Source organism: Hyposmocoma kahamanoa, unplaced genomic scaffold (assembly GCF_003589595.1).
Source record: "Hyposmocoma kahamanoa isolate Upper Pololo Valley unplaced genomic scaffold, ASM358959v1 79, whole genome shotgun sequence".
Classification (NCBI taxonomy): Eukaryota; Metazoa; Arthropoda; class Insecta; order Lepidoptera; family Cosmopterigidae; genus Hyposmocoma; species Hyposmocoma kahamanoa.
In genome coordinates this window covers 9,007,642-9,023,034 of record NW_020653993.1, presented here as the reverse complement: position 1 = coordinate 9,023,034, position 15,393 = coordinate 9,007,642, and the positions used below count along the sequence as shown (strand labels likewise).

Here is a 15,393-nt window from a genome sequence, read left to right as displayed (position 1 = left end):
CAAAGTGAGCAAGATTAGTAAGGGCCAGCCAAGGCGAACTTGGCACAACTAAATTGAAGACGTCCTAAAGAAAAACCAGGATCCCAAGTCTGCTTGATAATATCAAATCATCCCAGTTGAATGTAGACAGAGTGTCAATGCCAACATTTTCTACGATTGGTATTCTGTTAAAAGTTCACAGTAGTATCCTGTCAGTGGCTAGCCATCAAGCTACTATTCAAGTGCCTTGCAATTTTTTGTTGTTCTGCTCTTCAATGGAGAGTCGATGGTGGTCTATTTCTTTCATTTCTTTTTTATGACGTGACGGAACGAACAAGTCGTGCGCCTGGTGGTAAGCGACACGCTTACCCGTCACCCTGAGACATAAGTTGACAAGACAAGAGACTCTTCCAACCGGAACGCAGCAATACTCAAATTACTCTTCGGCGACAGAAATAGATAAAGAGGCAGTACTTCCCCGGACACTCTTTCACAAAGAGCACTATTGCTACCAACAGCCTAAATAATTCTTTGACTTAAAAAATACATTTGATTTAAAGACTAAATTGCTCATTAAACAAGATAAAGAAAAGATATGCATAGTAATTTCCATGGCAGTTTTAGTTAAGGCAACATTGATCGTTAGTGATGGAATGAATGAATGCCATGACTATCATTCCACTGACACTCTATTGAGGCTCAACTGCCATTGCAAGTAGATTTTAGCAGAATAACAAATATTATCATAATTGCAATATCATCTCAGTGGAGTCGCAATGGAATTACAATAGCCAGTGGTTACTTAGGGCCTGGGTTAGGAGCACCCTTAACTAGCGTGTATGACAAAGCGTGTTGCTGAGGCGAAAGATGTGTCTCAGGATCGTAACAAGTGGAAGGCTGTAGTCTCTGCATTCAATAGAGTATTAAAAGTACGTGACCAGTCTCTCTATTTAAAGCAAACAATAAGCATTTTCTAAACATGCCAACATGGTCACATTTGTTGCCAAATTGTAATGGTACAGACTCCCACACTTTCGATTTACGAAACGTAGAAAGTCTTGACGTCCGTCAATTCATATAGCTTCGTTATCTTGCTAACTCATTATGTTCTACATTTATGTAAATAAAGACTTGGGTTGAAGAATACATATGTAGGCGGTAAAGTTCTGTTTATGCTAGATAACCACACTAATTGTCTGGTCTCAAACAAGATTCCCTGTACTTTGAGTACCACAGCGATCGCATTAACAGATGGAACACTCAATTTAGAAAAGGTAATTTCTCAAATCGATCCTACTTCGATGTCGTCATTCACGGTCTGCAATGCAAACCGTTTGGTCACTGAGGTCGTCAATTAGATAATACTAAATAAAAGCATTGATCATCAGATTTTATTACTATTAATATTATTCGATTTGAGAACCCTGACAAGAACACAGACCTATCATCATACCTCAACTGTCTTCCCTCACCCACGCATTTGACTTAAATGGCGGAATCCACAGAGTTAAGGTTTTGGACAGGAGGATGACAATTCTTCATCCAAGATCGAGTCAAACTGGTTAGATCGAAACTACGCTTGGGTGGGTTTACGTCAATTTGTTCCAATGTCGAGAACCGGTCCGATGTTAAGTGACAGAACTCATCCCTGAGTAAGCGCGACCGTTAAATATAATACCATGTCAAATATACTTTGCTTTATCAACCAATGAGCAAAAAGAGACAATTTTACGTATAAAAACTATAGAACTAAATCACGAATTATAGTTTTCGTAGTTCTCAATTTCCATTTGTCGTTTTCTGACTGAAGACAAGTGCGTTCACCATCCATCATTGGCAACGGTTACTGTATTGTATGCATTTTGTAATAAAAATAAATAAAAACCTGCCAAATATTATTTCACAAGGTAAGTAATGCTATCCTAAAAGGTTGCTGTAATTTCCATCTAAATCAACCAAGCAAAGAAACTTCTCAATACGAATAATTATAAAACAGTTTTTTAGTCATGACTCGTTTCTGTGTTGGAGGTGGAAGGTTTTAGAGTGAAACGGCGGCAACTGGACCTTGATATCCGGCGTTGCAACACCATAATGGCTGATTACAATTTGGTACAAGTTAACAACTGTATGCGGAAAAGTCACATTTAAGTGCGGTATGCGTTGACCAGAAAGGGTTGAATTTATTCAGATTTCTCTATATAACTGATCAACGTTAATAGCATTAGCTGTATAAACGGGGAAAAGAACTCTTATAGCTCTGATTGGACGAAATATAAACGAATGATTGATTTTTTATTGACGTAAACGTTTCGGGTTCTTTACAGGTCACGGCTGACAGTTTCATTTGCAATAGCGGACTTTACACAGACACTCGATCGCGCATGATACAGCAATTGTGCACGATTGAGCGCGTGTGTAAAGATGTTGGAAGGAAAAGGGAAAGACCGCGCGATTGCGCTCCTCAGTCGCGCGCGCAATCATGCACTCCCACCACGCGCCAGTTTCACACGGTCTATGTGGATGCCAAACACGAGCAATCGCGCGCGAACGAGCGTTAGTTTAAAAAACTTCTAACAGGTATCATATAATCACGCGCCATAGAGTGAGTATATAAAGGGAGCTGAGCTGTATAAGGGGAGATGTACAGCAATTATATAAACCAACGAAGTCAACTCTTAAGAATAAATTAATAGCCGGCCGGTTAGTCATACTTTTCATTGACATAAAGCAACTAAAATAGGAAGGTGTGGCATTCAGTGACTGGATAAACCCGAGAGATACACAGCAGTTTCTGCCTGTGTATTATTAGCCTGCAACTTTATTGCAATCGGTAATAAATCTATATTTCATGGTGCTCAAAGCGAAGAACAGTCTGACAGTCCCATTGACGGAAAGTGGTTACCGTGCATAGACAAGAAATACTGCTGTAACATCGCAAATGTGTTGCGGTTATAGGTTCTAAAAGACATAGGGTCTTAAGTATTCAGTGCCTGTATTACGTTGGCTCTTCTTACCCTTCCATTGAGAATACAAAATGGGTGAGAGTGGTGTTTTATTATACTTATTACTTGTTATGGTGGTGAAATTACATCCCAAATTGACTTTTCGACGAATTTCGACCGCACGGAAAAATCGGCTTTCCGACATTAAAAACTACGACAAGTAAAACAGGAGATACCGGTGTTAAACTATGGGGCCCGAAACACGATCGACTAAGCTCCGATCGATAAAACATCATAAGTTGCGACAAAAAAATCGTGCACCTGGTGTTAAACGAAACACATGTCCTCAGCAGTTGCGGTGCCACTCAGAGCTTCAAATCGCAAAGATCTGAGGGACACTGACCCTGAGACAGAAGTTGACAAGTCCCATGTGTCTGTAATTTCCCTTTAAAACCGAAACACGGCGATGCTCACATTACCGCTTGGAGGCAGAAATCGGTAAGGTGGCACTTCCCTGAACGTACTCTTTCACAAGGTGCTCTACTAAGTTGATCTGCAAAATAAAAAAAAATAGTTTCTTTCGATTGTTGTTAAAAATATTTCAATGAAAATTTCTCTCTCGGGTTTCGTAAATAATCCGTCAGGGGATTAAGAGCTTATTTTGCAAAAAGAAAGTATATTTTATTTCTAAAGGCAAATGTTTCAATATCATGTAATGAATTCTACCTTACATGAATCAAAACCTACGCAATCACGATACTGTTTCATATCAAGGTGCTCATTTAACAATAAGTATTGGTCAAACAGTTTTAGACCACAGTTCTAATCGACTAAACTAAATTACAAACGAGCACAGCGACTAGTTGAAAACGTATCAACTGATCCACAAGCACTTAATCTGCGCGTCCGCAGTTTGTGACCCATTCGCTTCATGTGGAGCAGAGTACAGTGACCCCGATCATCTGTCACCGCGTTACTTTTTTGGATTAATAAATCACTGACTTTAATTCTCTATCAAGAGATTAATTAATACCAGTACAAACTTAACTTTACGTCTCGATTTACTGTACGTTTTGTGTATCACACACACACTCATGCCTTGGATTATTAATTATAATAGGACGAACTTTGGATTTCTCAGTATATGACCCAGATACTCTAGTTTCTTTCTAGAACTTTTTAATTTCTAGTTTTTTATACAGAAAGGACAATAAATATGGAATGCCGTTTTCATCCTTTTGCATTATTGTTTTAAGCGGCATCTCATACCTACGGATCTTCAGTTCACACCCCTTAAATATTAAGTTAGTTTAAAACAGCAATTATAATTAAAAAAACAGTTCGATTGACGTTAAAGGCATATATTTATCGCGACACCCCACATAAGGAAAGCATATATAGGATGTTACAAATCGATTTTGATTACGCAATTTACTCTGTCGTTTGTGTTCAAATTAGAGATATCGACTTAATACACAATAGTTTATTCGACTCATAAGCATAGATAAATATACTAGATATTTATAAGGTATTACGAGCCTTAATCGACACGGCAATTGGTCCGCGCCATTTAACCCAACAATGCGGTACGTAGCCGAATAATTTTCAAGTTTCACTCGCTCAAAACTTTTTACAATTTCTCGAAAGCGGTGGCAACCACGGCGTTCTCTAATGCCGCCATTAGATGCAGCCGTGCATCATTTGTGCAATTGTTGTGCCCTACTTCCGAAAGCCAATCACCTGCCGATCACGCGAATGTATTAAAAGTAGTATAAGTTAGCAGTTAAGGTTCCAAAGTAGTTCCACGAGACATCACGGAGAGGACAGGCTTTCTACTTAAAAATGGTCTTCTATCTTCAATCTGTCCTCCGAACTTCAACGTAGAGCATGATGATGATGTCAATTCCGAAATAAATTACAAAGGTCCTTACGATACGTCTTTCGAAAATGGGAATTTCATAACGAATGAAGTTCTGATAGGACGAAATTGGGAAATGCACTCTTCGAAATTCGTTCTGGGTATCTCAGAATGAATTCCGTTGCTCTGGTATTCGTAGTACAGGGAATTCCCAAGTTCGAGACCAGGTAATTGGTGTGTTTGTCTGGCACTATTATTACTATTCCAATTACTTCAAACTTTAAAATAATTAAACTAGAAACTGCAGAAGTAAACTATAGGTTCTTAATTTAATTACGTTGCACACAGGAAACGGGGTAATTGTCCCCCATTAATACGAACAACTAACTAAACTAAATAAAAAAATACTGTCAAATTGTAGTCAGTGAAAGGTTAAATAATACCCGCATATCACTTAGTTTGGATTTATTTTTCTGCATCAATCTGTCGAATTTTCAGCTGCGCGTTTTTTGACGCTTCAAGTAAACCTACAACAGTACCGTAGTGCTTTTTGTTTTCCTTCTTTGTAATTCGCTACCGTTAGGTCTCTATACAAGGCTTTAGACTTTTGATTACTATCTCGCATTAAGCCTTTTCACCCGCCACGTCGTAGAACAGTACTGGGTTCGAACTCCCCCGTGGCTCGAATGTCTGGTTTGTATAATGACTGCTCCAAACATGTGGATATTTTCTATGATTCACTCCCAGGGTTAAAAAACTCAATTGTACACTTTCTTAATAATAGATATAAATAATATTTTTTGTTATTTAGGTAACAAACTTAAAAAGTAATATGTCTTGGTATTCATTGTTTTTATATTTTATATTGAGCATAAGTTACACATTTAATTTTTTCGCATGTGGTGCTCACCTGTAATTGGTTAAGCAATTAGATTAAGCTTTTTCTCGATGTTGTCTAATGAATGAAATATTGTTGTAACTGTTGGTGTGCCTAATAAAAAAAAAAAAAAAAAAAAAAAAATCTCCGTAGGCAACTGGCTTGCACACTGGTTTACATGGTGTCGCCATCTCTTAGGTCCCGGATTCGAACCTCGACCTCGAAAATAACTTTTCTATTATTGTCTCGAGTCTGGGTGTTTGTAGTACCGTCTTTGTTTCCGATTTCCCCAACATAAGTGCTTTAGTTACTTACTTTGGGATCCAATATTTATTTATTTAAAAATTTACCTGATCATACAAGTCAACAAATTTCAACCGCCTTAATCTTTTAACTTAACGTAATCTTAACTGTCAAGGTTCGAATCAAATTATCGTACGGTTACGGTATTGTCTTGAGCCGACTTTACAAAAAGAGGTTATTGTTACTTTGTTTCCGTTCAGTCTGGCTGTCTGTTTCCATTCGCTCTGCATTGGGTTATTTCGCAATGTCTAATTACTATTTTTGTAATTTGTAATTCGTTCTGCAATAACAATTTAAATATTCAATCGGCAACAAAATGTTCTTTTCATGGGGGCTTGTTCAGTAATATCTAAGCATTAGATGAAAAAGAACTTTATAAAAAACTAATTTTAATTGCACTTTCAATTGCTGTTAAGACGAATTCCAGTTAAAATCACAAATGTTCGAAAATATTAAAAGTAAAAGTGGAAATGAAATTTTTTATCTAAATCGCGTATATTTGTTTTTTTTCTATAAACGTTCGATTATATTGATTATATATTTTCAGGTTATTTTTAACACGTTGGCATTTTTTTTAATTTAAATATGCCAGAATATTATCATGAAGTAGTAGTTAATATTCGAATGTAGTATATAATATATAATAATAACTCACAATAATATACTTGAATACTTAAATAATAAAACATGAAAATTACTCACATACGGTAATGTTCAGGTTAGTTCTTTACCTAATCTTAGTGGCAATTTTAATAATATACTCGAATACTATAGATCAACTGATGTGCGATGCATACTTACTATAAATCTGAAAAAACAGTTTCATTACTTATATGTTATCTAATGTGATAGTAAGGTTTTGAGAACGAATTTCAATTCGTAGTCAAATAAACATAATGTAATTTTTCGCCTGAAGAACGAATCAATTTATATAAAACTTATTATCAACAAAATCCTGTTTCTTTATTACCACATCAACCGATATGCGAGTTTATCACGTCACGCCATGACACGTATATCCAACAAATTGTCACTAATGTACCTATCATTTATGTTGCCTAATAAAGACAATACAATGCCGAACTCACAGCGTTTCAGACTTCAATATGCGTTTCAGTTTTTTTTTATAATATCAAGAGACGGGACTAACAAGTCGTGTGCCCGGTTTTTTCTGACATTCGTTCGGGAGGCCGCCCGCCAGGACTGTCTCGACTTCGGGCTCGACCGAGTGATTTTATAGGACCACTTCTTCTCATTCATCCGTCATTTTTGTTATTGACTGTTTTGTGTCGTATCTACCGGTGACTCATAGGGACGGTAGACCTTTGGAGATCTAAAAAGTAGGCATAAAAACTTTTCGTCTATTCCAACTTACAATATTTATATATAAGCCCTTCATTTACCCTGAAAAATAAGTTGACAAGAGCCATGTGCTTGTAAGTTCACAAACGCACATGACATAGGAAATGATGAAAGATTAATTTATATTTCTATTATGTATAAGAAATAAATAATCAGAGTGCCATGCGGTTGGGTTTCTAAAACTTAAACTTTATTCAATTTTTTTTTTCACATTTTCAGGTCAGGTTTAAGAAGATGCTAGACCACCAGAACGTCGTCAAGCTGTTCCAAGTCAAAGAGACAAGTCCCATGTGTCTGTAATTTCACCAGCACCCCTTAACCTTCAAAACCAATGAAATCACATTACAGTACTTCCCCAGGGAAGTACTAGTAGTAGAAGCGAATAGACGTACAAGGAGCTCTACTGCTACAGAGATAAGTTATTTAGAAAGGAAAATATTTCATACCATTTGTTGCCGCTTAACTCTAGCCAATATTTCAATGTTTAAAATTGCTCAACACTTTCCGTTTTTTGTACAAACCTCTTAAAACAACGAGAAGAAGAATGAATTTTAAATTGACGCAACTAACAAAGATAATACTCGGCGAGCCTGAGAAAATAAATATTTATGTTCAAATGTAAACAACTGTTATGATAAAAGAAAAAAAAAGTCATTTATTTGACAAATTAGATTTTTTAATAGACAGACAATTGTTATCTAAATTCACTTCAACGAAAACATTGATACTTCTAGTCCGCACCGGTTTTGATAAATGTACTTGTAGTTATGTGATTCTGAGTGTAATCTCGCCAACAAAGTGCTTTCGCAGTGTGGTGAGAAATTTTAGTATGTTTACTTCGATGCCTTTTGTATGAAATAAATGAAAATGAATTTCAAAAAAGAATACGTGCTTATTATTTAACGTGCTGTTTATTGAACAAAATCTCACTTGGTGGTCACAAGCTTGCTTAGAAGATGGCTGTTCAATCTGGCATTAGAATTATCCAGGTCGTATCGTTCGGAAGGTGCAGAACACGGCAGAGACCACTGCGAAGTTGAATTGATATTTTTTTCAAATAAAGTATGTTCAAAAAATAAATTATCAGTGTCCATAAGACAGAATTTTCAAAAGGCTACATGTTGTGTTGTTCTTGAATATATTAGAATTTTAATTGTATTTTAATCGCTCAGGTGTGTATGTGTAGTGTGTTCTTAGTCATAGACGGACTATGGCAGAACAGGTCACGGTAACTGAGTTATAAATCGATGGGACCACCGAATAAACGTTGTACTGTCTACTACATTAACAATTTAGTTTTGATATTAATTTGCATTTTCCTTTTCATCTATTGCAGATTAAAATATAAAGTACAACATGTAACAATATCAACTCACTGCCGGGTATGAGGTTTTAGATATCACACGTTTTCGTAGCACTATGAACCTTCGCCATTCAAGTTTCATTCCGATATTTTCCTTTACCGAAAAGCTCACGGGAAATTTCAAATTAAATTTTGCACATAAATTCATCCACGACCTCCAGCTACCACGGAATATAATATAATAAATATAAAGTATTTAGAAGAAGTTATCGGACATGTTTGTCAAACAAAGTATTTTTTTTATAAACCATTTGTGCTGTTTCCCTTAATGAAACGTGTGTAGAGCGAATTCTGTCTGATACAGAAATTAAATTCTGTCCTGGCGCGGGCATGGAACTGGCATACTGACATCAGAAACAATTACCTGAACGAGTGATAATATATGTTACTGACAGCCCAATTTTAACACACAATATACATACATACTAATACAAAAATTCGTAGAATGTCTCCAAAGAAATGAATCAACACCTCTCAAAACTATTCGAATTGTGTTACAAAAAAAGGAAATAAACACGTATGGCTCTAGGCAAACCGTGCAAAATTGACTGGAAACCTTTTTCAGACAACTCCAAAATAAGTAACGATTATATAAACAAGCGTAAGTATTTTGCAAAAAATCTGAACCGTTTTCAAACCTGTAGAAAATTCTAGTAAGGGTTCATTTGAACTTGAATTTCGAACACACCTGTACAACGAAAACCACATGTTATATCAATGCAGATTTACGCAATGCTATTATAATCAAGTTGAAAATGTAGTGACGGTAAAATAAATTACTAGGTATTCACTTGTCTCCAACGCTACCCGTAAAAGGTAAGTGACCTTTCCGGGCACTAAATCTTAGCAAGCCACTATTACAGTGACTGTAGATCCAACTGTTATTAACCGAACCACCGGAGCGTAACGCAACGGTATACCGGTTCAATCCACACACACAAAAACTTTAAATTCACTGTAAAATATCACTTTTGCATCACAATACACTTTTTCGTATCCCTAACACGTCACCGTAGTAAGTAGGGTCGATTATTAGTTTTTTTTGGAAATTTAAACTCAAGCTACACATCCGCACCGCGGGGAGAGCCAGAGGAGACTGAGGCGGTAGAGGTGCGCAGGCGCCGCCCGCGCGGTTATCAGCCTTCGCGGGGAAGAGGGGATGGAAAGAAAAGTCCGCACGTGATATTGAGATAAGCTGGAACTCATGCGTTTGACAGTGTTTTGTAGAGACTGGCAGCGTGTTTTTATAAGTCACGTTTTAACAAAACGTAAACAATATACGAGAGACGTAACTTGGTCCAGCTGAAGAGTGATAAAACTCATACAAGTTTCAATAATTGTTGATACTTATTTTTATAAATACATTCAAATTTGCTTCAACGACAATTTATAGCAAATTGTATATTTAAAAATAAACTTCCTAGTCTTCTATCTATTAGGCGAGCAGAACAGGTAGATATTACATGAAAGAATATGTCGTCTGGAATATATTGAAAATATATGACATGATATGAACAAGCAAATCGTTAATGTAAGGTTAATTATAACGCACACACTCAACATAGCCCACCACTAGGGAAACCCTGTGTCGCGGATGCCATGGACACACACATAGACAACCACAAATTACACCCAAACTCACGAGACAAATAATTGTAGGCCATACAACTATTTCTCCCGGCCCGGGAATCGAACCTGGGACCTCTGCGTGGCAGTCCGGCATGGTATCCGTTCGGCTACGGAGGCAGTTCAATTATTAATGAACGGAAAGGATTAATGTCAGATTTAAGGAATTTTTTACGCTTTCGCTATCAGGTGACGGACGCAGCCCAAAATGGCTTCCCAGGATGCCAGTTTTGCTTTTACAACATTTTGAAAGGACAAGGCAATAATGCCTTAGTGCGCCAATATGGGTGACACCATAATTATGTTATCTACTTGTCTCAATGTAACGGGTGCAGTGGCAGTGCCAATAAGATATTTGCGATTTAAATCTCTGAATGGCACTGTAATTGTTATGGATAGGCGTGTCGCTTACCTCCAGGCGCACGACTTGTTCGTCGGTACGAATATACTATATTCGAATATATACATATACATATAATACCTAGTGACGGTGTCACTAGGTATTATATAAAAAAAGATGTAATAAGTAAACAGTGCCAGTAAAAACATGTTTCGTATGTATTAAATAGCGTGTTTAGTTATGCAATGTTAAATGACTACCACAACAATAAGTAAATGTCGTTTTAAGTAAACTTCACAATTTTGAGATACGAATCGACTAATCCGAAGATTATACAACGAAAATAGGATAAATACATATAAACAATAATCTCCTTATTCAAAATAAGGCTAGCTATAGGTGTTTTCATAATTTGATGTATTCGTTTTCGATTTCGATTATTTCGTTTCGGAAATATAAAATCGATCAATGGTCGATTTGATATCCACAGCTAAGAACAGCGAACGAAATTTATAATGTCCTGAGAATAAGCAGTCTTGCACATAGGCATTTGTTCTACGGATGAGCCGGAATGCATGCGCGACTTGTAGTTTTTAGCAGTTATAGAAATATAGTCAAATACAAATCTATTCGGATTTCTGCACACTCTAGTCATCACATCACCGGCTTTCTTTAACAAATGCGTGTGTTTCCGTTAATTTCTAATTTAATACTTGCAAGCTGCATGACCCTCGTCATCTCGTCGAGGAACTTTGTGAAGCCCCTAATCCGTATTAGCCAAGTTTTGAAACATAATTACGTCTAGGTAAAAAATATTACACCACTCACGACTTCGCTGTATTCGAGATTAAAACGAAGGTAAGCAAAAAAGTTAGTCTTACTTTAGCGCTAAATGTTGCAGGCTAGAAAGCCTGGCGCAAACTAGATGTGTTCACAAAGGTTTTATGTACCAGATTTATTAGAACTTTATTTTCTAATACAACGTCAAGATAAGAGAGATCCTGTCTAATTTGTACTTGTTCATAAAGCATGGAAGACTAACCAAGGATTAATGACCACTTACTTTGATCTCTTTACGATTGGCTCATTAATTTGAACTTTTCTTTTATTGTAAGCAAAGCCTTTCAGTGACAGAGATCAAGATATTTTTGGCGTGCAGTCAGGGAGATAATTCTACTATCGAACGTAAATATCATCTCTATAACCAAATTACCTTCTCCGTTGAACAAGGTAATTCAATTGGTAGCCGACTCATATGTGAAACACGTATATTATAGTGAACTAACTCCATTTGAAATTACACTGAAGTTAATAAATAATAAAAAGAAATACTAATTAATATGTAATAGAATATACGGCTCTTCGTGAAAGTCTTCATCTAAGGAAGTAATGCCATCTTACCTATTTCTGCAGCGAAGCAGTGACGTGAGCTGTGCTCGTGCGCAGTAATCTGCGTTCCGGTTTTGAAGGCTAACGGCGCTGGCGAAATTACAGGCACATGAGACTTGTCAACTTATGCATCCATATAACATGCATATGCAGCGCTTGCACTGTGGCAGTGTACCTCAAATCTTTGTGATGTAAACTTTTTAACACCAGGTGCACGACCTGTTCGTTCCGTCACTTGGTTTCATAAGAAAACTAGTTATTTAAAAGTCTGTTGAATTAAGTATATTTTGTGTTACAAAAATCTGCATTTATTTAAAACAACATAAATCGAATAATAATGAACGAAGCAAAGAATGTTGCAAATGAAGCAACGATTGAAATATCAAAACATTATTTTTCAATATTTTTTTTTAAATGCACGTGCGCATTTGACCTCCATCTCACCTGATGGGAAATGATGATGAGGTCGACGATGGAGCATGCACACTTAAATAATGCCTATTTACTCTCGCCTTGAAAAAGCCCAAGTTCTAACATTCAGGGAACAAGTCTGCAGGCAGGGAATTTCACTCCATAATCGTTCGCCATATAAATCTTTTTTATTTTATGAAACGAACGTGTATTTGCTTCGCCGTGAAAAGTAAATATAAATTTTTATTTAACATACAAAAATACGAATTGTTTTCTATTTTTAGAGCTTCGTTCTGTTTGTGTTTTTATATTTAACATATACCCGATTTTTATTTTTTATTTTAAAGTTAACTGTGGTAGTTTGGTGGGAGAGAGGTTGCTACTCAATTAAAACGTTAATCGAGTAGCAAAAGAAATCCTTGTGAAAGAGTCAGTCCAAAGAAGCACTGCCACCTTACTTATTTCTGCCGCCAAGCAGTAATGTGACCATTATTGCGTTCCGGTTTTGAAGTGTAAGGGAGCTGGTGAAATTACATGCACATTTCGCTTACTTGGTCTATAATGACGTAATATAAATTTTGGCGAAATTAATTATAGTATATCAAATCAAAACATCTGTAACAAACTGTATAAAATTATTATTATTATTATTATTATTAAACGTTTATTAACGTTTGGAGAAAAATCAGCAGAAATGTTAAATTTATAAGAACTGTAAAAAAATACACTAAGTTTATTAATACGCCTTTTTTTGTATAATATCAAACCTCATGTTAAGCTACACGCCTGTCCATAACAGTTGCAATGCCACTCAGAGCTTTAAATCGCAAAGATCTGATGGGCACTGCCAATACGACCGTCACCCTGAGACATAAGTTGACAAGTCCCATGACCTTGTAATTTCACCAACACCCTTCTAAAGTAGATCGCAATAATACTAACATTACTGCTTGGCAGCAGAAATAGATAATGTGGCAGTACTTCCCAAGACGAACTCTGTCACAAGGAGCTGCTCTACTTGAAGTTGAAGACTGTACCACCTCAGTCAACCGTGACCATAGGACCTGTAAAGAGCCCGAAACGTCGGTTTGTTTGGAAAAACAAATATACGCGATTGAAATCCGAAAAACCAGTTTCATTTAGTATGTGTAACAATCGCGAAAACCTAAGAACTCGATATAGCTGCTCTACTGTTGATAAAAGGCATACAGTCGAATCTATCGCCTGTAACATTACATTGCGTTAATGTAGCATCGAATGAGCGATATGCCCATTGTATCCCAGGGTGACGGGCGCAGTGGCCGTGCCCCTCAGATCTTTGCAACTTAAAGCTCTGAGTGGTGAAAACGTGTGGACTTACCAAACCGCATTGGGCTACCATGGCAGACTATATTAAAGCCTCTTCTTTGGTAAGACCCGTGCCCGGTAATGGAACGTATAATGGCTGGATGGTGACGAAAAAGCATGAAAATGTCCGTCAGCGTAACAGACAAGCAATGGCCTTTCATCGGCCGGCTTGACCGTGACCGATGACCGCGTTTCCGTTTCCTCATTACACACGACTTAACTACCAACAGTTTAGTGCAATGTCGCCGATTTAAGATATAACTGCCACCTTCAGTAAATAACCCTCAGTTATCTGTCATTATGACGTGAAAGATATAAGTGCTTTATCTTTGCATTGTGGGTGCTGGATGAGGAGATCCCGGATTCGATTCCCGGTAGAACCAATTTCTAAATAAGTTGAACACCCATTATTTAGAGTGGCATGGTGGTTGGGTAGCCCCAGAGTGAATTCCGTAGCTCTAATACTTATTGTACGGGAAGTTCCAGAAGGAGGTTGCATTATTTATTACTTGTTATTAAGTTGGTAATATATTTTTTTTAAATGTAAGCTACTTCCATTTGCTAAAGGGGCGATATATTTTAATGCTGACCACGGATCCATTCCAAGAAGGGGACTTAAACAATAGGTCACCAGGCCGGCATAACGAAAGTTAACGCGTTCACAAAGTTTTCCCAGTTTTATGTATGTATATTGGTCATAAAAACAAAGCATTTCTTTTCCCAAAAGCACATAGCATTTATTTTTCTGAAAATAAACAACATTACTTTTTTCCAAAATTCAACAATATCTTTTGCCAAAACGTCTGAGGAAACACCCGTCACGTAATACCGTAACGCAAATGCTAATGGCCCTGTGCACAAAAACCGCTGTATGAGTCACCGGAGGCTGCGCCAGAGCGTGTAATGATTTTGCGTACTGAGCCCGACGCGGACACGTGCACAGAACGAGCACGATTAGTCGTTGACTAGTCGATTGATTAATCTAGTGGAATTAGACGCGCCGTAACCACGAATTTATGGCCCGTGATCCAACAAATTACTTAGTCGATACATAGTTTTTGCGAAATGCTAAAGAACGATTTCTAAATGAAAACAAAGTACGGGTACGTTGTTTTTATTACTTATGGGGCTATGAAATATGAAATGGCCACCTTGACAATTACGCTTTAAATTCAACTCTTATTTTACTTACGAAGAAAGTTAACAACCCTTGGAAAATGTGGAAAATACGCAACCCGCATGGGTAACCGGGTGTAGGATTATTGCCTAAATCCTCTCCTTAGATGAGACCCGTGCCCAACAGTGGCACGTATAATGAATTCAAGGTATGTAGGGCGTAGAGCGTAAAGCTCAAAAATCAAAATAATCTTTATTTCATAAGTAAGCATTATTACACTTGAAACCGTCACATAGGTTAAACTCTAACGCTCATTCGTAAGGCAGATTTCCCGATAAGAGTGAAGCAAGAAACTCTAGGTGTTGCTCTTTGCAATATATATGTATATTTTTTTGCTTTCAAACATCAGCTCAATTTACATTGCTGAACGGAATCGAAGCGAAGAAAAAGGTTTAAGAAGCTCTGTGCTATGGTTACAA

At 37.0% G+C, this 15,393-nt stretch overlaps 1 protein-coding gene across 12 annotated transcripts in view; it reads right to left on the bottom strand.

The window, feature by feature from the left end:
* The window catches only part of LOC113233565 (MAP/microtubule affinity-regulating kinase 3-like), a 324,769-nt gene that overhangs the window by 165,851 nt on the left and 143,525 nt on the right, over window positions 1-15,393 (bottom strand). For 7 of the 12 annotated variants that reach the window (XM_026468700.1, XM_026468692.1, XM_026468699.1 and 4 more), the window contains exon 1: window positions 9,465-9,775. The exons of 2 other annotated variants lie outside the window; for them this stretch is intronic. The gene's annotated coding sequence lies outside the window, so the exon portion shown is untranslated. Of the gene's footprint in view, window positions 1-9,372; window positions 9,776-15,393 lie in introns of those variants that run through there. 3 more of the 12 variants (XM_026468693.1, XM_026468694.1, XM_026468695.1) reach the window with 3 other exon arrangements.